Source organism: Rhinopithecus roxellana, chromosome 12, assembly GCF_007565055.1.
Source record: "Rhinopithecus roxellana isolate Shanxi Qingling chromosome 12, ASM756505v1, whole genome shotgun sequence".
In the NCBI taxonomy this organism is placed as follows: domain Eukaryota; kingdom Metazoa; phylum Chordata; class Mammalia; order Primates; family Cercopithecidae; genus Rhinopithecus; species Rhinopithecus roxellana.
In genome coordinates this window covers 51715116-51740528 of record NC_044560.1, presented here as the reverse complement: position 1 = coordinate 51740528, position 25413 = coordinate 51715116, and the positions used below count along the sequence as shown (strand labels likewise).

General features: G+C 41.1%; 1 protein-coding gene across 3 annotated transcripts in view; it reads right to left on the bottom strand.

The window, feature by feature from the left end:
- DAB1 (DAB adaptor protein 1) overlaps nucleotides 1-25413 on the bottom strand; it is a 1267144-nt gene that overhangs the window by 180193 nt on the left and 1061538 nt on the right. The window lies entirely within an intron of this gene.

The following is a 25413-nucleotide window of genomic DNA, read 5'->3' as shown; positions in this document are numbered from 1 at the left end:
TAAAAGAAAGTGCTACTCTCCACGACTCCCCCAACAAAGCACATGGACTCAGAAGGACTCTATATTTTGGTTACTTTCCAAGTGTTTTAAAACCCTTATTCCACTTTAAAGAAATCAAAACTGGAAATAAAAGAAGATATGTTTTGTGGGTACACACTTCATTAGCAAGAGGCAGCATTCCAATTAGCAAACTGTATTCCAATGTCAAGAAAAGTCCTTATTGCTAACTTGTGATAAAAAGATCTACAACGTGATGTACATTTATATTTCCAGTTGAAATAAAATTTAAAGAAAGGCAGGATTTTTTTTATTATTTCAGACTTTAAATTATTATTATTTTTTGGAGTACCTGACAAACTACAGGTTCCAATTTTCTCTGATAAGTGCTATTAGCAGGAAGATTTCTCTGTTGGGTTAACATACTATCAGCTTAGGAACTCTGGGGGAGCCTTCCTGCAAAGTAGGTCAATTCCTTGCCATATAATTCTGATTATGTCAAAGAATTTATTCATGAGTTTTCTAATTCAACCCACTTCAAATAGAGCTGTATTTATATAACCACAAAAAATTACATCCAAATTACAACTATAGGATGTAGCTCTTTGGTGAACACTAGGAAAATATTAACTATTTATATGGCATATCTGCTGTGAAATAATAGAGCTGTAAAATAGGATAACAATGGTCAAACTTGGAGACTTTCTCAAAAAGATAACAGTCCTCTGGTACAAATTCCAGACGATTCAGGTGCTTGCTACCTGCTAATAGAATTCTTACACCACTGGACAATGCAGACAGTACCAGGTACTGGGCACTTTGTTAAAAACCCATCAAAATGGCAGCCCCAGTAAAGCCTCACTCTCAGGAAAGGTAGTACTTCCAGGCTGATATTCTGAGTAGACTGGATTTTCCTGCTTGAATTTTTCTCTCTGGTTAAAAGCATTATAGCATAGCAATTTATAACCACATAGACAGACCTGGATTCAAATGCAGACTTTGTCATATTATAGCTGTGTAATTTTAAGTTATTGACCCTTTCTAAAGCAAAGTTATACCATCCATAGTGTGGCATAATAGGAGGTACTTCATGGCACTCCTGTAAGGGTCAAAACAAGAGCCTGTATATTAGGGTGGGGGTATTCTCAGCTTCCCTCAGTGGTCTTTTATGACATTTTAGTTTCAGGATTAACCAATGTTATAGAATATCCTTCTATATGGTATTAGTCTGTTTTCATGCTGCTGATAAAGACATACCCAAGACTGGGCAATTTACAAATGAAAAAAGTTTATTGCACTTACAGTTCCCCATGGCTGGGGAGGCCTCACAATCATGATGAAAGGTGAAAGGCACATCTCACATGGCAGCTGACAAGATAAGACAGCTTGTGCAGGGAAACCCCCGTTTTTAAAACCATCAGATCTCACGAGATTCATTCACTATCAAGAAAACAGCTCATGAAAGACCCGCCCCCCATAAGTCAATCACCCTCCACAAGGTTCCTCCCATGACACATGGGAATTGAGGGAGTTACAATTCAAGATGAGATTTGGGTGGGGACACAGCCAAACCATATCATATATTAAACAAAAAAACCCTCCACCATAATCTGAATCTTGTTTTAGACTATTATACTCTTTTCTTGGTATATGATATGTAAAAATCTTTATTACTAGGACAATTTGGCTGATTTGCTTCACTAACATTGGGAGGCATTGAATGCTAAAGGTCTAGTAAAATCTGGATCCTTCTGGTTTTGGGCAAAGATTTGCAAGCGAACTCTCCTGGAGATGACAAGAGACCTTCTGGGGGCAAACATCTCCAAGTAATAAGGTCACAGGGGCAGGATGAGGAAGGGGTTTATCTTTCTAATAGGAACTTTGTCCATGGAGAATAGCAGAAAATGCCACCCAAGAAAGGACACTTTGGCATAAGGATTATTTTGAGCTAAAGGAAGAAGCAGATAAAAAAAGAAGCAGCAGCAGATAAAAAAAAAAAAAAAAAAAAAAAAAAAAATCTCTCAGACCACCCACATTTGCCTAAAAGCGGGACATAAATTTGTAAATGTGCCCTCCCCTCCACCCACCAGCAGGGACAGAAGTCCATCACCAAGATAACTTATCAGCCTTAAGATGGCTTCAAAGGAATCTGCATAGCTGACTTTATTAACCAGCTCTTACCTTCTATTAGTTCCCCTATATATTTAACTCTCTGTGATTTGTAATCAGTCCTTTTCCCTTAGCTTGTCACTATTCTAAAATTTTATTGCCCTTTTTAAGATGTTATATACACCCAAGTTCTAACCACCCCTTTGAGTTAGTCATCTCTGAGTACTCCCATGTTTGTGTAGGATGAACAGTTTAATAAACTTATATTTGTTTTTCTCTTGTTAATCTGTCTTTTGTCAGGCTAATTTTCCAGGCTCCAGCCTGAGAAACTAGGAGGGTAGAGGGGAAAAAAGGATGTTTTTCCTCCCCTATATTTACAATGTCCACGTAGAATTAGGCAGTAGACATCCAGGCAGGGAAGCCATAATAAAAGCTCCCATGACTCTGCAAACCAAAGCAGTCTTTGCCTTTTCTCCTATTTCACTCAAGAACTCTAAAGCACAAAGCCATGGAAAAGCACACTAGTAATAAGTTATGGAAACTACTCAGTCCAGTATCTGGGCAGAATCACTATTCTACAAAAGGTAAGTGGAGGATTATCATCATTCTTATTTTTATTTTGTTTTGGTTTTGTTTTTCACCTTATTTTCCCATTCTGATCAAAGTACATGCCATTTCTAAAATTTTTTTTCCCAAAAGTTCTTCACCTTCAAAGCAATAAAACACAAGATATATCAGGTCTTTGGAAGCCACAGAGTCTATACTCTTCTAAAATCATAATATAGGCATAAAGTAAACTTTTGATATTTGATGTCTCTTGACTATTCAGTTGCTGGCTTTGTCCCTTTGTCCTTCCTTCAGGTTTTGTATGTTTTATGGCATGTTTATAAAAACCTGAGAATACGGTTTGCTCATCTGTAAAATGGGGCTATGACTATTTGCCTTACAACAGTATTACAGGGGCAGACACAGTCATGGGTGAAAAGGATATAAAAGTACCAAGTATGGATAAAGGTAGGAACCAACATTAACTGACTGTTTGTAAGATTAGAAATGGAAACAATCACTTTGGGAAAATTGGTAATATATAATAAAACTGAAAATATAGATACCCTATTTAAAGCTAAATATACATACTTCCTCTGACCCAGCAATTCCATCCTCCATAATTGCAAGCTTATGTACACCAAGATATATGTTAAAAAAATATGGTCATAGCATAGAGCTTCAAACCCAGATGTTATGGAATGGAGTTTCAAAATTGTAGCATATTTATATAACGGTTACTAAATGACAATAAATGTAAGTGAACTATGAACATATGGAACAGTGTAGATAATTCATAGATATGTAAGTTATATAAAAGGAAATTAGGATAATAGAACATACATTGTGCTAGCATTTACATGAAATTTGAAATCTTGTTAATGAAACTATTTATGAATTTATTTATGGATAAAACTATAGAGAAAAGCAAGGAAGTATTATAAAAGACAGGAGAGTTTCTGTTAGAGGGGAAGAAGTAATTATGATTGGGAAGAGACATGGGGAAAATCTAGGCTGCTGGTTATGTTATAATGTCCTGATGTGGGTAGGTGTTTTATGTGTGTTCATTTTATAATTATTCCTGAGGTTAGCCATTTATGTTTTATTCAATTTCCTATTCTTCTATGTGTATTATAAAATAAATGAAAAAATATGCAATCACATGTATAATGCACCTAAGACAGTGTGTGGTATCTATTAGGTGCTTTAAAAAAAGGGATAGCAATTCCCACCCCCATTGCCACCTCCTGAAGATTAAAAGATAGGTGAAAATGAGATGCAAAATACCACATTTTAAAGGTTTGAACTAAAAGCAATGGACTCACTTAGGTTGCTTTTCATAAAGGAGAAGTAAAATTTATTTATTTGGGAAGGAGACTCTCAGGGAACCCACTACTTGAGGAAATTCAACATGAGAGTCATCAGCAGATGTCAAACAGACCTTCAACCTCATTTAGAAATCTTGAAATTCAATATTCAGACTCATGCAGCAAATGGGCACATGGGGTTTGGGGCGGATTAGGAAAGAGGTCTACACACCCTATTTAATGATGTGGGGCTGCTCTTCCAGGCAGTGGTACTCAAAGAGGCCCCCACTGCTTGTATTTAAACGAGATTCTGGTGCTGCAGCGAAGTGAATGGTGGATCAACGCCTAAAGCAGCAATCTGCTAAACATCTCCATGACTGGGGAAACCCCAAAGGGCTACATCGCATCCTTTGTACCTGCAGCCATTAATGACTTCTAGAGGAGCAGAGCTCAGGGAGGGACAACAATAGGTGAGAAGTCAATTTAATTTTCATTCCCTGCCAGACCATATTCTTAACACAACCCGATGAGAATTTATGTCAGATGCAAATTGTATATCTGTCCCTGATTTAAATGGCAGATCTCGTCTCCATTTCAGATTCATTCTTGGGCCTTTAGCTGCATTTAATGAAAAGTGGCTGTATTCACAATGAACCAATTTTTCCCTTGGGTTTTATTACTGAAATCATCAAAATAAATCACCTAGAATCCTCAATCCTACCTGGTTTGAAAACCAGCAGGGAAACGGTGAAATCCTTTTTTAAAAAAATACATACTAGAAACATGTTTGTGCACCTGAGAAACATGTTTGTGCACCTGAGACAATGATTAGCTATTGAATTGAAATTTTTGTACATGTCATAAGGAAAAGTACTATTTAAATGAGAGGAGCATTGGAACAGATGGTGGACACCAATCTGTAGGATATTAACCTGTGAACCAGAGGATAACAATAGCATGCCAGTTTTCACAAACTAGTTCTGGTGTTTGGAATTAGTCTTCATTTTCTATGTTCTTCTTGTCCTAGTTTTTTCCAGGAGGAAAAAACGGAAAGAAAAATAAAGACTACCCCACAAGAGGCCCCCTTGTTAACACATACTGTTTGCACCCTGGCTCAAGTGTGAATCCGCCTACCAAGCTGTATATCTTCACTCCTGTTTTTCTACAGAATCTAAGAACAACTTCGTTTGCAAACTTGCTTTGGAAATGGTAAGGCCAGCCTTAGATGAGAGGACACAGAAAAGGAGAAGGGGGGATCCTCAGTGTGTCTGCCCTGTGACCCCTAAACTGCACCTTCCTCTTTCCCCCAGTCAAAGACCTTCTAACTTGGTTTTCTCCAACAGTTTTAATGCAGACTGTTTTGGCTAGTAACAGTTTTCACATCACACCACCTCCCAATTCTGCTATGTCCTTAGGAGAGTATGCTCTAAAAGTTAAAACAGCTGCACTCATCACATTGTTAATGTTTAATGCTTTCATGTGTCAGCAACCCACGACTTTTTGTTTTTCTGCTGAAAGCAAAGACTTCAAACTAAAAAAGCAGAGCTCTGATGGAGAGGTTTCAAGACTTGGGGATAGGTGGGTAAAGATTTTCTGAAGTAATTTTAAGGGGTCTCTGAAATCATCTGGCCTAAGATAGTCTTCTAGTAGCTTTGGTCCTAGATAACAATGACAAAATATGTTTCTTAGCTTCCTAGATACACGTTCACTGAAATGCAAAGAAAAGGACCCCCCCCCCCCGCCCACCACAACACACACACACACACACACACACACACTTCTTCTGAGTACCCACAACCTTCTATACATGATCCAAATTTACTTCCACGGAAAAGCAAAAGCTGGCCCTATTCTCTGCATGGCTCACTAAGAGTCATATTTTAATACTCAGTTCAAATACCAATTTCTCTTAATACCTCCTCTGTCCTCTACCCCATTCTCCTGCAGAAAACATAACCTTTCTTTCACTCTTCCATTGGCACTGTCACAGAATTTGGTGCCTTCATTTCTCATGGTAGTGATGCCCAAACCTGGCTGCCTACAGAAATCATTTGGAGACTTTTAAAGAAATCATACCATTTTCTGGGCCCTCTCTGAAGAATTCAGACTCAGCAAGCCTAGGGTAACTTACTGTAGTGATATTTGTTAAAAAGCTTCTTGCATTCTTGTATAATTTGATGTCGACTAGTTTGGGAACCACCTATACTACTTACCCCATCTGATCCCACACTGTAATAATCTGTACCATAATTGAGTGGTACAATATAACTGTGGTTGTCAGCAGACTCTGAAGCCAGAATGCCCAGATTCCAGTCCTAGCTATAATACTTACAAGCTGTGTGATCTTAGGCAAAGTTACATAATCTCTCTGTGTTTATTTTCCCAACTATAAAATGTGGATATTAGTGCCTAATGCAAAGGGTTGTGGTGAGAGTGAAATATATCCTCAAATCAGATGTCAACTTTTTTTTTTTTTTTTTTTTTTTTTTTTGAGAGTTCAGATGTCAACTCCTTTTTTTTTCTGAGACGGAATCTCCCCCAGGCTGGAGTGCAGTGATCTCAGCTCACTGTAAGCTCCGCCTCCCGGGTTTACGCCATTCTCCTGCCTCAGCCTCCCAAGTAGCTGGAACTACAGGCGCCCGCCGCCACGGCCAGCTAATTTTTTGTATTTTTAGTAGACATGGGGTTTCACCGTGTTAGCCAGGATGGTCTCGATCTCCTGACCTCGTGATGTGCCTGTCTCAGCCTCCCAAAGTGTAGGGATTACAGGCGTGAGCCACTGCGCCCGGCTGCCAACTCCTCTTAACACCTCCTCTCTCCTCTACCCCAGTCTCCTGTAGAAGAAGTAACCTTTCTTTCGCTCTGTCATTGGCATGGTCACAGCACTTGGTGCATTCTTTTCTCATAGTGGTGATGCCCAAACCTAGTTACCCACATAAATCTATATGTAAGGGTCCCGAGGTGTGGCAAATGCTACTCACCACAGCTAATAGCTACCATCATGTGTGTGGGCATCTTTATCTCTGTCTGCTACTCAAATGCCAAATGTCTGGCCCTATCTCAGCAACCACTGTCTTGCCAGAGCACGTAACCCAGTGCTATGCATGTAGTAGACATTCGATAAAAGAAGAAGGGAAAAGAAGTGATGTTCAGAAAACAAATAGCAGCTGTAGGGAACGGAATCCAGTGGTGTAAATAAAAATGTCCCAGAATCTAGGTTCCAGTAGAGTCTCTAGAGAAGCAAGGCCTGCTGTAAAAATAAGGACAGTGAGGCCTCTGACTTGATGGCCCTAGGAGCTGCCTTCAAAACTGAAATTTAAGTCCTCCAAAGGTAAGATTCTAGCAGCCTGTCTGCTTTACCCAGACCTGATAATCAATGAGACTTCCGAGAAGCAACTGATCAATGTACTTCACAACACTATCATTGAACACTTATCTTGAAAATGCCCATGACAATCTATTACACAACCTAATTGAAGGAATGGATTAAATGTTTCCTTATTTCTTTACCTAAAAACTGCAAACAGGGAATGGAAATACTGTACAAGGAATGCAATATGCAGTCTCCCAAATCAACTAGCTCAAGGAAATTCTGCTGGCTGTGTTAAAATTATTTCCCCTTATGATTTGCTTTATTAATTGAATATGTGCATTGCTGCCTAAAATTAAGTGCAAATGTATATGCAAACAGGAATAAGGAAGTCTGGCATGGGCTTTGAAGTCAGGCAAATGTGGATTTGAATCCCGGCTAAGCCCCTTCCTAGCTAAAGGAATATAACTTTAAATATCAAATGGAGATAGTCACAACTGCCTTATTAGGATTGTCATAAAAAGTAAATGTTGCATTGCAAGTCAAGTTTTTTGTTTTGTTTGTTTTGTTTTGAGATGGAGTCTTGCTCTGTCCCCCAGGCTGCATTGCAGTGGCGCCATCTCGGCTCACTGCAACCTCTGCCTCCTGGGTTCAAGTGATTCTTCTGCCTCAGCTTCCTGAGTAGCTGGGACTACAAGTGCATGCCACCACATCTGGCTAAGTTTTTGTATTTTTAGTAGAGATGGGGTTTCACCGCGTTAGCCAGGATGGTCTCGATCTTCTGACCTTGTGATCTGCCCACCTCAGTCTCCCAAAGTGTTGGGATTACAGGCGTGAGCTACCGCGTCCAGCCACAAGTCAAGTATTCAGCACACTAACAGGCACTCAAGTACTTGAGGAATTGTAGTAATAGAGGCTCAAACATTTACAGAACACCCAACAATAGCAGCTATCAATTACTAGTGTCTCAGGTACTTGTATATTATCAGTAATGCTCATGATAAATCTCTTGAATATTGAAGGAATTATAATGCTCCATGTGCAGGTAAAAATATTGAGGCCCAGTCAGGTTGATTTGGCTGTAGCTGCAGAACTGGAACTAGCAGACAGGGGGCTAGAGCCCAGAACTGCCTGTGCACTCTACATTGCAATACAAGGCCCCTTACTGTTTACACACCAGGCAGGAACTGTGCTATATTCTTGGGATACCAGGAGGAAAGACTTATCTCCTATCCTAAAGAACCTCAATTTCTAATGGGGACACTAGCAGTGAAAAGACAGTGGAAAGAGACAGTATAATGTAACTATAAAATGTGTATTAGTTTCACAGTGGAGGTGAGCACAGGCCAGTCTCGGGATAAGGAAAGGTGTTCTGGAGGTAGGGGGACAGTTGAGCTGATTCTTATAGGACCAGTTGAAATTATCTTGGGAAAGAATGCAGAAATGAGCATTTCAGAGAGAGAACCTTTAGCCCAGGTACAGAGGTATATGACAGAATAGTATATCCAGAGTCTAGAACTGTGCTGTCTAATATGTGAGACACTAGTACATATGGCTATTTAATTTTAAATTAACTAAAATTAAATAAAAATTTAAAATTGATTGTTCAGTCACACCAGCCTCATTTTAACAGCTCAATAGGCACGCACGGCTGGTGGCTGCCACACTGGATAGCACTGATACATAGATGTTCCATCGTAGATGATAGAACATTCCCATCATCACAGAAAGTCCTTTTGGACAGCACTGGGGGTATTTAACTTGCGATGATAAAATGTGAAATTTTAGAGTACAAACAGAAGAGAACGAAGAGGGAGTGAGGGGCCTGATCATGGAGAGCCTGAAACTGACGGGGAACTGCCAAGCATTCTAAACACAAGGGTGACGTGAATGCGTCTGGATTTCAGAAAAGTCTTTCAGACCTCACAGTGGAGACCACATCACAAGGCAGAGAAAGGCTTAGATACTACTGGAGGTAAAGACAATTAATCTGATACGAAATCCTGTAGGGATGGAGAGGGAGGAACAGTGGAGAAATACACAGACAATGAAAGCAGAGGAGTAATATTGTGTGTAATGAATGAGGAAAGAATCAGCAGTTCCCAGGATTGTGGGTTGAGAAAATGCATGTGGTACCATGTCCCGGGCTATGAAACAGAGAAGGAAGGAGGTGATTTGAAAGAAGGTAGGAGGGTTGATGAGTCCACTCTTGGGCATGTTGATCTTTGTCCCATGTCACATTCTGATGGAGATGTCCATGAGGAAACTGGATGCAGGAATCCCAAGACGATATTTTCAAACTATGGTTGTTCCTAATAACTTGCCAGTTACACATTAGCTCACCTGAAACAATAAGCCTTCTATGCACCAAGCACTCCACTATATGGGAAAGTAATTTTTAAAATGAGGACAAAACTTCCTCTCCTCAGAGGACTCACAATTTCCAGGAGAAATAGGCAGTAATCTGTATCATATTACAGCTATACCACAGTTATACAAGAAAAGATCAACCAAAGGCTGGGTGAATGAAGACAAGGATGGGAAAGGAAGAATCATGGAAGTTTTCCGGAGGAGACACCATTAGCTCAAGCCAGAAAAGGATACAGAGGATATCAGTAGACAAGATTGATGGTGGGGTGGGGATTTAGCTAATAACAGATCAATTTTTCTAACTGCTGAGCTATAAAGCCACTGCTCTCCGCTTTTTCTTACCATTATTAAAGAAATCAACAACATGACTTTTCCAAAAAGAAGTAAGAGCCCTTTATGAATAGAGGTAAAGGGAGTCACAGAAATCCTGCTGCCTCACATCCAGGCACCCTGTTAACAGGAGGGTCCTAGTACTAAAGAAGCTAGTACCCTCCAATCCAAGTCACAAGAATGTGTGTGAAAGTCCTTTGTGTACCACAGGTGTTTCAGGCCAGAGCAAATTACAATAATCTGATTCAGGTCAAAGTGTATAATACATTTAGGACAAAAAGGGTTCTGTTAATTAGATGGAAGAGAAAACAGATTAGCGGTTATGCTGCATCCATTCTTGCCCTTCCCAGATTCATTCTACCCTCTGCAGCTGGCACATCATCTTGAAGTGCATACCTGATTATGCCACTCCCATGCCTTCTCTGCCCCCTGTTTAAAATCTATCTGTGGCTTCCCATAGGATAAAGCCACAAATCCTTAACCTGGCAAACCCTCATAATCACAGGTTTCACAGTGAAGAATGCAAGGTTACCAAAAATAAGCAGTGCTGGGCCAGCTGATTCTACACGGTGACAACATTTCCATTTCTCCCCACCTATTCAGAAGCCTTCTTCTCTCACATACGGTTTATGCTCCAGTCCCGCCAAATCACACCTGGATCATGTACCCCATGAACCTGTGCTCCTGGGTGTGCTTTCAGTGCCTGTCATCACACAGTAACATACACACACACACACACTCACTCCTGTGCCCATAAAAGTCCCATACACACTTCTTCATGATCCATTTCAAACACTGCCTGGTCAAGGATGGCTTCTCCCTAACTCAACCAGTTATGCTGTCACCCACTGAACTCCAGGAGTGCAGCGATCCAACAAATATAACCGAGCACATGGACCCCGCTGGCATCCATGGCACAGAGATGGATAAACAGGGATCACAACATTCGCAAACTCACTGACTCTCATCCTGAGATTGTGCTGGCATTGCATCCCACCCCAGGATCCTGCCATCCTGATCTTCTTGAGACCACTAACCTCGTGCTCACCCCTGGGTCTTTGATCATACTGCTCCCCTGCTCCAAGCATGCTTCCCCCTCTCTGTGCCAGGCTAACTCCCTGAGATGGCATTTCTTCAGGGAAGTCTTCTGCAATTCTGCACGCTCCCATCACCACTCCTATCCCTACTATGTTAGGAACTTCCTTTGTTATTCCATAGTACCCTGGGCATTCTCTCTCCTGGAACTTATCATGCCACCAGGTAACAGAAAGTCTGGAGGCCTAAAGACAAGTTACAACAAGTTGGTAATGGTGGCAAAGAATAGAGGAGGGAAGAATTTGCAGATTGTTAAGTGTACATGCTTCTGGCTTGAATACCTGGGCAAAGAGAAGGGAGCATTAGGGGACAGTCTCAGACGCAATGCAAGATGTTCAAGAGTTAGAAGGAGGGAGAAAAAGAGAGAGGCAGGAATCCTAGGGAACCAAGACACAAGAATGGGGACAAACCTCACAGAACACCTCACGCATAGAGGGCCCTTTAGGAAATAATCCTCGTTAAATCTTCAAACTGCCTTGAGAAGTAAAAAGCGACATCCTTTTGGTAGCACCTCACACTCAGCAATATTAACACAGGTGGAAGGTGGTACTCAGACACTGAACTAACAATGCTGTCTCCCAAGTAAGAAATTCCAAATTCATGATAATGTTTCTGGTTTTTTGTTTTTGGTCTTTTTTTCCAGAGAGTAAGTTTTCCAGAGTCTTACAGCTAGGAAGTACCAGGTTGCTATATCTCAAAGACTCCAAGTTGAGATCTTTCCTGTGTGCCACAATGCCGGAACAGACTCCCTTCCCGAGTACGAGCTTCCAGAAGCAGAACCATGGAATATTTTTATCCTCAGAAAGCCTCCTGTGGAATTGGGACTCACAGCTCACAGCCACGAAATCACTGCCCATTAACTGTTTGGACTCCTGAGAGCAGAGATTAGTGATCCTCAGTCTTGCCTGCATGTCAATACCACCTGGGGCCACTCAGACCAGGTGAATCAATGTCCCTGCAGGTTGGGCCCAGGTAATGGTTTATTAAGTGTTCTGTGTAAGTTTAGAGTACAACCAAGGGGTTACAATTAAACTAAATCAAACCTCTTTACTGATGGATTACATTAGACTATAAATTCTCTCCAACAGATATCCGTGTGTCTCCAAAAACAGCCCCAGCTCTCAAGTCCAGGATTAATCTGGGAAAAACCAACTCATGAAAACCCATGTCGTGTCCAGCTCCCCACCACTTTGACAGAAGCACCGTCCCCAGTCGATCAGTGTGAGGTGTGCTGATTTATTCTCACTTCTCTGGCAGATAAGGATTATAGGGATATAAAAGCAGAGTGTGCTGTAAAACATTATTTATTAGTGGGCCAATGGATCTTCATGTGAATCAGGTTTTACACGTTCCATTTTCCACCGAAACAATGGAATGTTACATGGCTAATAATAAGGCACAGGCCTTGATTAAATACCCAATCCATAATTCAATAAAGAGGTTGTGCTGACATAATCAGCAAAGAGGGACTCTTATGAATATCCAAATAAGCCAAAACCTGAAATGCACGCGTCAGCATTCACCCCACAGAGACATATTATTTGTAAAGTGTGCAAAACATTTTTCTTCCAGTACCCACTTCAAGAATTTTATAATTAGCAAAGTTTCATTAGCAAAATAAGACACTTTGTATTCCAAGTGATGGCTTGCCTGGAGTGTTAGGATGCTTTGCTGGGAAATTAACTATTCTGTGTCAATTTCTGAAGGAATAATTATGCTCTGTAATTGAATAACAGACTGGCAATTGGGGAGGTCTTGAAAATTCCTAGAAGCTCAGCTCAAGGCTAAATCCTTTCTATTTTGTACAGGACTGTCAATTTTTGATGGCTATTGTCACCCCCAAAAAGATGGGATCTAAAAGATACCAGGAGGTAAAGTTTCTGCTTTTTAAAGTACTATTAAAACTTCATATTGCACTTAAAATTATAAAACACACACATACTTCAAATGAGGTGATACCCTAGGCCAATTTGTTTTTTATTTTTATTTATTTATTTTTATTTATTTATTTATTTTTTTTTTGAGACGGAGTCTCGCTCTGTCGCCCGGGCTGGAGTGCAGTGGCCGGAACTCAGGCCAATTTGTTTTTTATAGACACTTTGAATCTTAAAAATGTGTTGTTGTCTTTTTTTCCTTCAACCACTAGGAAACTCAGATCCAAATCTATAACTCACACCAAACAACCAATAGGATCTTATTGCATGATTTTGTCTATTACCTATTTCCTTGCTTCCATCTGAGTTATCTAACATTTCTTACAACATAGACATCTTTATAAATCTCCTCACATCATCTATGTAACAAGGTACAGTATTAAAAAGCACAGTATCTTACTATAAAGTACCACAGTCTACACAGCAATTTGCATATGATTCTGGAAAGTGTAGATACCAAAGATGTAAATGTGCTGTGGGCTCCTGGAATAGGTAACTGAATACAGAACTGCCTAAAAATCTGGGGCAGGTGGCTACTGCTCTGACACTGCACCTCCCTTGCGGCTGACAAAGTCGTCGGGCATTTGCTATCTTGTTCTTCGACATTTCTAAGGTGAGAATTTGAAAATACATGACACTTTTATATAAATGTTCTTATCTACACTTTAATACTAGGGCTAAAAGAAGTTAAGAAACTTGCCAACAATGACTTGTCTCACAAATCGTAAAGCTGGGATTCTACTTAAAGTATTTTGTATGCAGGTAAGAAGATCTCAACCACTCAGCTAATCCCAGTCTGTCTCAGCACTGATTGAATCACTGAGAGAGAGAGACTCCCACAAAAAGAGAGATACCCCCCTACAAAGACCCACAAGGAGAGAGAGACCCCGCAAGGAGGGAGGAGGGGAGAGAGACAGACAGACACCCCACAAGGAGAGAGAGGTCCTCTTTGGATGCAGTAATCCCCTCCCCACTGCTCATGCAGGCAGGCACTAGTAAAGTGCCTTGAACATAGGAAAGATGCAACAAATGTTAGCTCTAACTATTGAAGTAGTGTAGTGAGTTAATGTGGCAGGCAAAGCAAAGAATAAAGTCTAGGACAAGGGCCCAGGTTTCTTTCTTGAGTCACTGATTAATGAAACAGTTTCTACCAAGGCCTTTCTGAAGGATGCCCCTGCACTGTGCCTGAGCAGAGCGCTGAGGCTTTTCCAGGCAAGTTGTCCCATTGATAATTCACCTCACAATTAATTTAGATCACCTATCCACTTAAATGAATTGACGATTTCTACTCGGAATTGGAAATTTTCATCTTGAGTCATCACGACATACGATAGTGGTTCAACATGTGTGATTGACAGAAAAAAGGCAGGAAAAAAAATTAAATGGCACAATGTGGGGAATAAAGTATCCTGAGAAAATAAAGTGAGACCTAATGAAAATAAGCAAGACCAGAATTTGGTTCTCAGCTAACTGCAGAATGTTTCATCAAGACCCAGAGAAAACGAAAGCTGTCACTAGGGTATTCTCACATCTCATTTATCTGTTATTGTCATCAAAGATGATGTAGTGTATTTATCTGTGATCTTCAGAAAAATAGTCAAGTCCCAACGCTTTCCCAGCAAATCTACGCTGCTCCTCTTTGCCACTTTCTGGTCTTGAGGTTTTCTTCCATTTTGTTCTTTTCATTACCAAAAACTGTTCCATTAGTCAGTGACTCGAGAAAGAAACCTGGGCCTTGGTCCTGCCTTGATTCTTTGCTATGCTTTCCACATTAACTCACTACACTACTTCAGTAATTAGAGCTAACATTTATTGCATCTTTACTGTGTACCAGGCACTTTACTAAAATAGATCATCTTAAAAATTCTTCTCACTTAATCTTTATAATGATGCTATAGGCAGAGTTATTTTTCCTCAGTTGAGAAATCAGCAACAGAATCTCAAAAATGTTCAGTCACTTGCCTAAGGTCTCAGAGCTTGGAGGAGATGTGAGGGGACGGAGTAGAAATTCCAATTCAGGCCTGTTGGACTCCACTTGACATTGCTTTAGCCAACACCCTTGCTACCTCTTGTCTCCATGATCAAAATAAGCTCCTTCTCTTTCCTCTTCTTTCCTCTTTTCCTACCCCTTGCAATCTGACTTTCCACCATAAGAACTTAATGGCTGATGTTACAGGAGCCCCATCCAAGTGGTTTTACTGCAAGATATAATAGCTGACATTTGGAAAATTATATCAGTGTAGTCTTTTATCAACATTTATCAGAGAAACCGAAGCACATGGTTTCCTTTCAATCAAAGTTGCGGAAACCTTGGTATTAGAGATCCTTCTTCTCCCCAGGGAAGGTAGCAACCTAGTTATCTACCTAAATTATTCTGACCTTCCAAGGCCAAGTCCTGTTAGCCCTCCCTAATCCAAAAATAATTAGTGGATAACAGACCCTGGCTTGTTGAGACAGAGAGTTATTTGCAGGAAATTTCTTGTCTGGAGCAAATGGTTTTGCAGAAATCACTAACCCTAATAGATTATCCCAAGCCCTTGCCACCTGCTTTCCTGAGCCCCCTGTCATCTCTGACAGTAAAAGGGCAGGCAGGTCACAATGTCAAGCCTAGAGATACAGAGTTGCCAGCACATTGTTACTGGTGACGGTTAGGCCTATGGACCAACCATCTGGAGAGAGGACAGGATGGATGGTCACAGGCTTTCCAAGGAGGTAAATAGGCGCATTCATTAAAAAGACAGGCAGGCTTGCCCCAAACTCGGGTACATGACCAGCTCTGAGAAGCCAACATTTGTTGGCAGACAATTGCAAAAGGAAGGAAAAAAAAACACACAACAGAAAACAACCACAATGGTCTGTCATGGCCCAAGAGCTCCTGCAGAATACCTGGGAGTGTACGGCAGCTGATGCCAGGACTGAACAGAGTTTGGTGTTATGGGGCAGTGCTGGGCTCCTGAGGCACAGTGTTCAAATCAACGTTTGCCCCAGCTCAATATCTGGGAACAAAAGTAGGGCCCAAAGGGATGTTACTTTAGAGCAGTTGTTCTCAAACTTGAGTGTGCATTAGAATCACGTGGAGGGCTTGTTAAGGAAGAGATTCCTGAACCCCATCCCCAGAGTTCTTGATTCAGTAGGTGTGGGGTGAGGACTTCAGAATTTGAGTTTCTAATCAGTTTCCAGGTAAGGCTGTTCTGCTGGTCCGAGGACCACACTTTGAGAATGCTGCCTTAGAAAAGAGGGTTCACAGGAAAGGCAAGTAGGGAAGAAGCCAGCATCAGCTGTAACCAATGTATGCCAAGTGTTGCCACCTTATAAGGGTGGTCTCATTCAATCCTCCTAATAAACGTGAAAGCAGGCTTTATAAACCCCATTCTGTATATGAGGAAACTAAGGTCCAGAAAGGTGAAGTGACCTGGTCAAGATGAACATAGCCAGGGAAGGATAGAGCCAAGATCAGAATCCAGGTTTTCAAGACTTTAAGACCACCCTTCTTCTTCTCAAGAAAAAGCTCCAGCCTGTTCAGGTGAATCTCAGGAAGACCCGCTGGCTCCAGAGTCTACTCTGTCTTTGGGAAAATGGCTATTCACATCCTTTCCCCAGTATGCACAAGTCAACCACTTCCACACATCTTTATTGCCCACATCAAATATATCTAAGATGAAATGCACAGAGGAATGCAGCATCCCCCACCCCACCACCACCACTCAGAGATCATCCCAAAGGCAGTACGGAGAGGCAACTCCATGCACTCAAGAGTTGGATTCTGCTGGGGTTCTCAACGGGTGATGTGCTGCATTGCTGACCGAGGGGCTCCAATGACTTAATCATCTAAAGTGCAGATTTAGGAATACTTCAGACTTACAAGTGGTTTTGGTACAAAGGACTTCTGACCTAAAGATGAGATTTCAAGTCCATAGATAAGTACTTATTTGCCACAGGTAAAGTCCCATAACTTACCTGAATTTTAGTCTCTTTACCTGAAAAACCCAGCTATTAGTGTCAGCTATACTGCCTCACAGGATTCATGACAGCATAAAGTGAAATAGTGCACATGTATATATTTGGTGAGTTGTTTGCTGCCGTGACAATAAAAAGCAGTGTGAATCATGAGTGATGGTAAATACAGGCTAATGAGAAAGGAACTTGGAAATAGGTGTTCTTCATTAGGGACTTCATCCTGGCTTCTCTACTTTGTAATTTGCATTTTGTCAAGTTATTATCCTCCTGGCCAAGGGTTCTTCCTCTAAGATATGGAGATGCCCACACCTGAGAGATCTCACAGTAGGGTGTGTGTAACACATTTTCAGATGGTAGAATTTTTAGGGGATATTTCAAAGGACTTAAACACTCAAAACAAATCAGCAATAATTACACCAAACACAGTCTATCTTAGGTCTTGCTGATCACCAGCCTTCCCTTTACCACTGTCTCATTTCTTGAGGACTACCGTGACTATGGCCTCTTAGATTCTGTCGAGGCAAAGCTCCAAGACCATGTCCTCCTCCTCTGTTGATGGCTCAACTATATCCCCCCGCCCCTTTCCCTCCTTGTAAATAGAAAGTTTAATAGTGTTCTACAACTCATCCTTCAATAGGCTGTACTCAAAGTTCTGTGCCACAGACACCTCCATAACAGTGCTGCCTCAGAGTAGAAAATTAATTTTCCAGCTTGATCAAAACGTGGGACCACACCTGGAAAAGCTTATCATATACCATGGTGCCTGGACCACTGACTGGTATGGAGTAGGGAGACAGACATCATTTATATCAGGTATAACTCTCAATGGGGTAGTGACTCACCCTTCCCGGGTCACTGAGTCCCGAAATCCTAATCACAGTATGTAGATGATAATACCTACCCCTACTCATCTCCCAGGGTTGAGGAAGATAAGAATAGGATGGATGTGAAATTGAACGGAGGGCCATACCGTAATAACAACAGCATGGCACGAGCTAATACCACAAATAGAAATCGCTGCTCTTAGAGTCACACAAGCAGCACAGTGGTTAAGAGCCTTGTGGCTAAGGCTGGGCACGGTGGCTCATGACTTAATACCAGCACTTTGGGGGTCCAAGGCTGGCAGATCACTTGAGGTCAGGAGTTCGAGACCAGCCTGGCCAACATGGTAAAACCCTATCTCTATTAAAAATACAAAAAATAGCCAGGCATGGTGGTGGACACCTGTAGTCCTGGCTACTTGGGAGGCTGAGGCAGGAGAATCGCTTGAACCCACAAAGCAGAGGCTGCAGTGAGGTGAGATAGCAGCACTACACTCTGGCCTGGGTGACAGAGTGAGTGAGACTCCATATCAAAAGAAAAAAAAAAAAAGAGTGTTGGGGCTAATATATGAACACTGCATCTATATATGAGGTTTCAGATCCCAGCCCTTCCACTTACTAGATGTATGCCTTTGGGTAAATGACTCACCCTTCCTGGGCCTCAGGTTACTCATCCATGAAAGTGGATTAATTGAGTTAACACAAGGAAAGCATTAAGAACAGTGAAAGGAGCACTGTAAGGGTTCAATCAAGAGTGAACTGCTGTTACCATAACCATCACCATCACCATCAGCAACATCCTTACTCTGATTTGACCATGTTTCTTTCTTTTTTTTTTTTTTATTATTATACTTTAAGTTCTAGGGTACATGTGCATAACGTGCAGGTTTGTTACATATGTATACTTGTGCCATGTTGGTGTGCTGCACCCATCAACTCGTCAGCACCCATCAATTCATCATTTATATCAGGTATAACTCTCAATGCAATCCCTCCCCCCTCCCCCCTCCCCATGATAGGCCCCGGTGTGTGATGTTCCCCTTCCCGAGTCCAAGTGATCTCATTGTTCAGTTCCCACCTATGAGTGAGAACATGCGGTGTTTGGTTTTCTGTTCTTGTGATAGTTTGCTAAGAATGATGGTTTCCAGCTGCATCCATGTCCCTACAAAGGATGCAAACTCATCCTTTTTTATGGCTGCATAGTATTCCATGGTGTATATGTGCCACATTTTCTTAATCCAGTCTGTCACAGATGGACATTTGGGTTGATTCAGTACTGCAATCTCCCTTCTGTATTCTCTACCTGCACCATGGCAGCCTCTCATTGGGTGCCTTCCTATCCTCCTCCAGCAAGAAGCACAGCAACACCAATGACATCCAGGTAGGCAGGTCAGACCTCCCTTAATAAAAATCACAGAATTTCATTATCATGTGTGTTTTTTCAAATTGAGGTTTTAAATCACATATCATGAAATTTATCATTTTAAAGTGTACAATTCAGTGTTTCTTAGTATACTCATAAGGTTGTACAACCGTCATTACAATCTAATTCTAGAACGTTTCTTTTTTAATTTTTTAAAATTCATTTTAACCGACAGATTAAAGTTATATATATTTACAATGTACAACATGATGTTTTGAAATATGTATACATTGTGGAATGGCTAAATCAAGCTAAGCAACATAAGCATTACCTCATGTACTTATCTTTTTGTGTATGTGGCAAGAACACTTAAACTCTACTCTTAGCAATTTCCAAGAACACAGTGTTATTAACCATAGTCACCATGTTATAAAAGAGATGTCCTGAACTGCTTCCTCCTGTCTAACTGGAATTCTGTGCTCTTTGACCAATATCTCCCCAACTCTCTCCACACCACCCCCAGTCCCTGGTAACCACCACTCTGCTCTCTGCCTCTGTGAGTTTGACTTCTTTAGATCCCGCATATCAGTGGAATCACACAGTACTGGTCTTTTTCTGCCTGGCTTATTTCACTTACATAATGTCTTCTACCCATAGTATATGTACTTTTTAAAGCACCAATCAACTTTTTCTATTGGTTTTTAGAAATATTTCCAAATTTCCACTTTTAACTAATTAGGTAATTAATGAAATTTTCACAAATAAATTCCATTAGAATGAGAAACACCACAGTGCAGCGTAAGAACGTGGTCACTTAAGCCAGATTCTGGTCAAATCCTGGATCCAACAGTTATTCGTGATATGGCCTTAGCCAAGTTACTTAACCTGTCTATGCCTCCATTTCCTTATCTGCAAAATGGGTATAATAGTGATTCTCAGTTCACAGGGTTATCCTGTGCTAGGAAGGACTGAAGAGAATTTGGTGTTATGGGGCAGTGCTGGGCGCCTGAGACACAGTGTTCAAATCAATATCTGTCCTAGCTCAATATCTGGGAACAGGAGCAGGGCCCAAAGGGAGGTTACTTCAGAGCAGTGGTTCTCAAACTTGAGTGTGCATTAGAATCATCTGGAGGGCCTGTTAAGGAAGAGATTGCTAAACCCCCCACCCAGAGTAACTGACCATTGAGGCTGTTTTCTATTGTGTTTTTTTTCTTTTATCTTCCCTTTGCAATTGTCTGCCAACAAATGTTGAAATGCTTCTCAGAGCTGGCCATGCACCCGAGTTTGGGACAAGTCTGCCTGTCTTTTTAATGGATGCTCCTGTTTAGTGAGGCCTGAGTGATTTCATGTAAGGTGCTGAGAACAGCCCTTGGCATGTGGTAAGCATTCAGTAAGTCCTAAATACTTTATTATTAGATGCTTTCCTGATGCTTCAAAGACAGCGATAAAAGAAAAGAGTTTGATTATTGCTGCAAAAGAAAAGAGCAGTTCCACAACAAGTGGGCCAGATATAGTTCTTCCTCTAACATGCTATATCACGTGGAAAAGTCCTTTCCCTTTCTGAGTCTTGGTTAAGAAAGAAAATCCATTAACACCTGAGGTGTATAAAATTCTTTCACTCAGCTAGCCCCCTTTGCACATCCCCAACTCTCAGTGACAAATTAAAATTCTCCTACCATCTGAAACCCACTAGCCTGAGTGCTAGTGACAGTTGTGTGCCGAGCAGACAACCTGGTTCCATGGGAGGCATGGAGAAGCACATATCCAGTCAGTCCTCAAAGCACATCTCCAATCAGTCCTCAGGAAACCATGGAACACAGCCACAGCCATTGCTGGGCACAGCAACCAGACACGAGAATGCAACCAACACAGCATCCTGAGGCTTTGCTTACAGACAGATGGAGGGACAAGAGACTCATTCTCATCCACGTGCCCATTTTATATATGCTAATTAGTAATAGTGGAAAGTGTAATAACTTTGGGTCTTGGGTCTTAGGGTAATGAATAGAAAATGATTAATGAATGGAAAATGAGTTTCCAAGTTCTGCCTTCAGTAGGATGTGTGGGCACAATATACTCTTGCCTGATTTGGGCTTCCCTATCTCTCTGAATCATGCTGGTGCTACTGTTGACACAGTACTCTTATTCTCTCATCCATCCATCACATATTCATCAAACATTTATGGAATCTAGTAGAAGTCAGGCAATGATCTGCTGGGTTAAAACAGCAATATAAGGTTCAACATGACTTCTTGTCCTCTTTCTGTTGCTTTCACCCTCCTTAACACAGGGAGTCTGTTCAATACTAAAGAGGACATTTTCTGCCTTCACTTAACATATATTTACTGAGGAACCAAAGTACTTCAACAATAAAGATACATAACTTTCATGGAATACTTCAGATGTACAAGGCTGAGCACTTAAATGCACTCTCTTATTTATTTTAAGAATATGCTGGCCTTTTCCCATCATATTTCCATCTTACAGTGAGGAAAGCTATGCTGGAAAACAGTTAAGTAGCTTGTGCAAGCTCTCATTACTGAGGTGCTGCAGCTGAGGGCTGAACCCAGTTCTCTCTCAAATCAGTCAGGCTCCTAACCGGATCCTGAATTGCTTGCAGACACTAGCCAGGTGGGAAGAACACATGCTTTAAGTCAGACCAGCCTTCATTAGAGTATCTCCTAATTGTGTGACTTTGGGCCACTATGCCTCAGCTTCAGTTTCCTGGGCCATGAAATGGCATTAAAGAAGAGAATTGTTGTGCAAATTTAAAGAGATGCATGCACGGAATCCCTGTAAGTAGCTCACCAACTCGACAATTGGTGGCTATTACTAGAAGTAGTTAAGTGCCCAGCTTTGTAGGTAGGCAGTGTGACTTCAAATTTTCCTTAAAAAGATAATTACGCAAACTCAAATAAGCCAGACAAAAAAATAGTACACGTATGAATTTATAGATAGATTGTGGAGAATGAAAACATGTAAAGCAACAGAAATCAGTCAGTGTTGTGAGGATGGGGTAGGGATGGGGAGAAGAAGGAAGGGGAGGGAGGGCGGGATGACGAAGAGCCAAGGAATGTTTTGGAAGTGATGGATGTTTTGTAACTGTGATTGTGGTAATGGTTTGATAGGTATACACATACATTTGAGTTAAGATGTCTCGAAATGTAGACTTTAAATATGTATAATTCATTGCATATCAATTTTACCTCCATAAAGCTGTTTTTAAGAAAGGATTTCTGGCACATGAGCAAGTACTCTCTGTTGAAGGTGGAGACAGTTTTATCTACGTTAGTTCAGTGTAGCCATCCTCACCATAGTACAATACCTAGAGCTGGACAGGAGGCTGCCAAGGCACTTTCTTGGCAAATCTCTCTTTTCTTTCCTTGCCCATCATGTAGCGGGAGATGACCTGGCAGTGAGTGTGGGAGGCAGGTGGGCTCTTGGCAAACCAGGAAGATTAGCAAATATGATTTGACCATTTATTCAAGTCCTGGACCGCATAATAAGGAGATGTTTTGGTTAAAGAAAGGGCTTTAATAATTCTTGGTCTTAGCCCAACATGGGTGTAGGCAATTCTGTTTAATTAAGGTAATTTTTATCACTTGAGTCACTGGGCACCTTTCAAAGGGGTCAACCACACTAAGCGGCAATGGAGACTCCAGAATATTACAGTTGCCACAACAAAGTCAATTGTTAACATAAATCAGAAATTAAAAATATTTCTCACTTGCAGGTATATCACAATAAGTGAAGAATCAGTGATGCCAACACAGTCCTTTTTGCCTGTGCAATTCAAAACTTAGCCTTTATGTAGTTCGAAAATTCACTTGTAATTGATGTTTGAAAGCAAGGGACAACAATACATGATAATAACTGAGATTAGTCATAATAGAGGTCAATGTTTCCTGAAGATTTACCATATGTCAGGTACTTCCTAAGCGTTTTGTGGGTCTATTTGATCCGCACAGCAAACCTATTAGGCAGACTGCCGTCAAAATCCCCACTTTAGAGATGAGGATATAGAGGCACAGAAAGTTCGAAAACTTGGCCAGGCGCGGTGGCTAATGTCTGTAATCCCAGCACTTTGGGAGGCTGAGGCAGGCAGATCACTTGAGGTCAGGACCAGACTGGCTAACATGGTGAAACCTCATCTCTACTAAAAAACAAAATCAGCCAGGCATGGTGGCACGTGTCTCTAATCCTAGCTACTTGGGAGATTGAGGCACGAGAATTGCTTGAACCCAGGAGGTTAGAGGTTGCAGTGAGGCAAAAGAGCACCACTGCACTCCAGTCTAGGTAAGAGAGAAAGACTTCATCGCAAAAAAAAAAAAAAAAAAAAAAATAGAGAAAAAGAAAGTTCAATAACTTGACCAAAACCACATGATGAAATGCAACATTTTAACTATTAACAACAACAGCTATCGTTTCTTTAGCTCCTGCTATGTACTAGAACTGTGTGAGGCACTTTATATATTTTCTTTTTAAAAACTGACATTAAAGCCACAACATGAACTAGGTACAATTTTTCTCATATTACAAATGAAGAAACTGAAGCTTTGAAATATTAAGTAATTTGCCCAAGGTCTCGCAGTTAAATAGCAGTAGAGCCAGATTTCAGTGCCGGATTCATCTAATTCCAAATGCAAGGACTACTGAGGAGAGCACATGGTTTTACATACCCTTTGAATATGTTCCTCTTCTCCTCACCCCGAGTCAGTAAGTTCCATTATTCACACATGACAGACAGACACAAAGACACAAAAAAGGCTGAAGAAGACAAAACATTTGTTTAATTTCACTTGCATGTTTTAGAGTCAGGTATTTTTAAAACCCAGGGAATGTAATCTTGCTCATAGGAAATGCTTTGGAAGGCAATAAAGTAGATTAAATTAAAGTATGGTTTGATGGTGATGATTTAGCAAACTGCAGTGGTGTTAGTAAAAATGAAATAGAAGATCTCTTTGCATATTATCTCCCTAAAGAGTACCACATAAGAAACACTCTTTGCACATAAAATAATGAGAATATATACATATAATAAACATAAACTACAATATATGAAAATATGGTTCTTCCATAAACTCTGTCTGCCAAACCTCCAATAAGGTGGAAGGATATTAAAATATGAGCTGGAAAAAATGAGAAGGGTTATAAGCAACTTCTAGCAGGCTTGGGTTTGAAAATAAAACCAACTCATTAACATCTCACTCCCTCCTTTCCTAGTGTCTATGCACTGTGCATTTAGAAATCACCCACCCTGTGGCAGAGCAAGGCATGCAGACTTAAAGGAATGGTCCTGCTGTCAAGGAATTCACAGTGTAGCGGGGAAGAGAAACATAGTGCTAGAGCAGGAGAATTAAATAGAACATAATGAAGCCTCTCAACATCTTCCTACAATATTTAGAATGAAAGTCAGAATGCTGGGCATCCCCCTGCTCCCAGCCTCAGGGCCCTAAGTCTAGAGACTCATCGCTCACCGCTCTCACTATATTCCAAGAACATTGGCCTTCTCTCAATCCCTTAATCACCAAATCTTTCCCCTTTGCATTTACTGTTCTCTCTACATGGAATGTCCCCCTCCATCCATATTCTGGCTTAACTTTCTCTCTTCCTCCCTCCCTCCCTCCCTGCATTCTCTCTCTGTCTCTGTCTCTGTCTCTCTGTCTCTCTCTCTCTCTCTCTCTCTCTCTCTCTCACACACACACACACACATGCATCAGTTTTTCCTGGGAGAGTAAAAAAAGGATTCCAGAGGAAGTGACATGTAAGCTGGACTCTGGAGGAGTAGATGAGGTGATCAGGTGTTTCAAAGGAGAGGAAAAGGAAAGACAAGACAGGTAGAGGACACGGTAGGTGAAAAAGCATAGCACATTAGGAAAATAGAAGGAAGTGTGGGGCACGGAGTGTGTCAAGCGTGGAATAGGACAAGAGCATAAGTTGGGGCCTAGATCCCAAGTTCAAGGTCTTGCCTGTGAAGGTCAGCAGCTTGCAATCAGAGGTATGCACCGTAGGCACCCCCAGGGCACTGGTCTTATGAACATGTTTTTGAAGAAAAAATCTCTGGGAACTGCGTAGAGGAGCGACTAAAATTTTTCCGACAGGAACCTGAGGCTGGGGGAAGGGAAAAGACTCACATCACAGCATGTGACTCCACATCCACCCTACACACTGAAGGCCCTGGTGAGCGTCTTTGTTACCTTGTTAAGGAGTCCACTCGGAAACTGAATTAAAAGAATAGGGCTCCTGCAGCTTTTAATAACTTCTCTTATTAAAG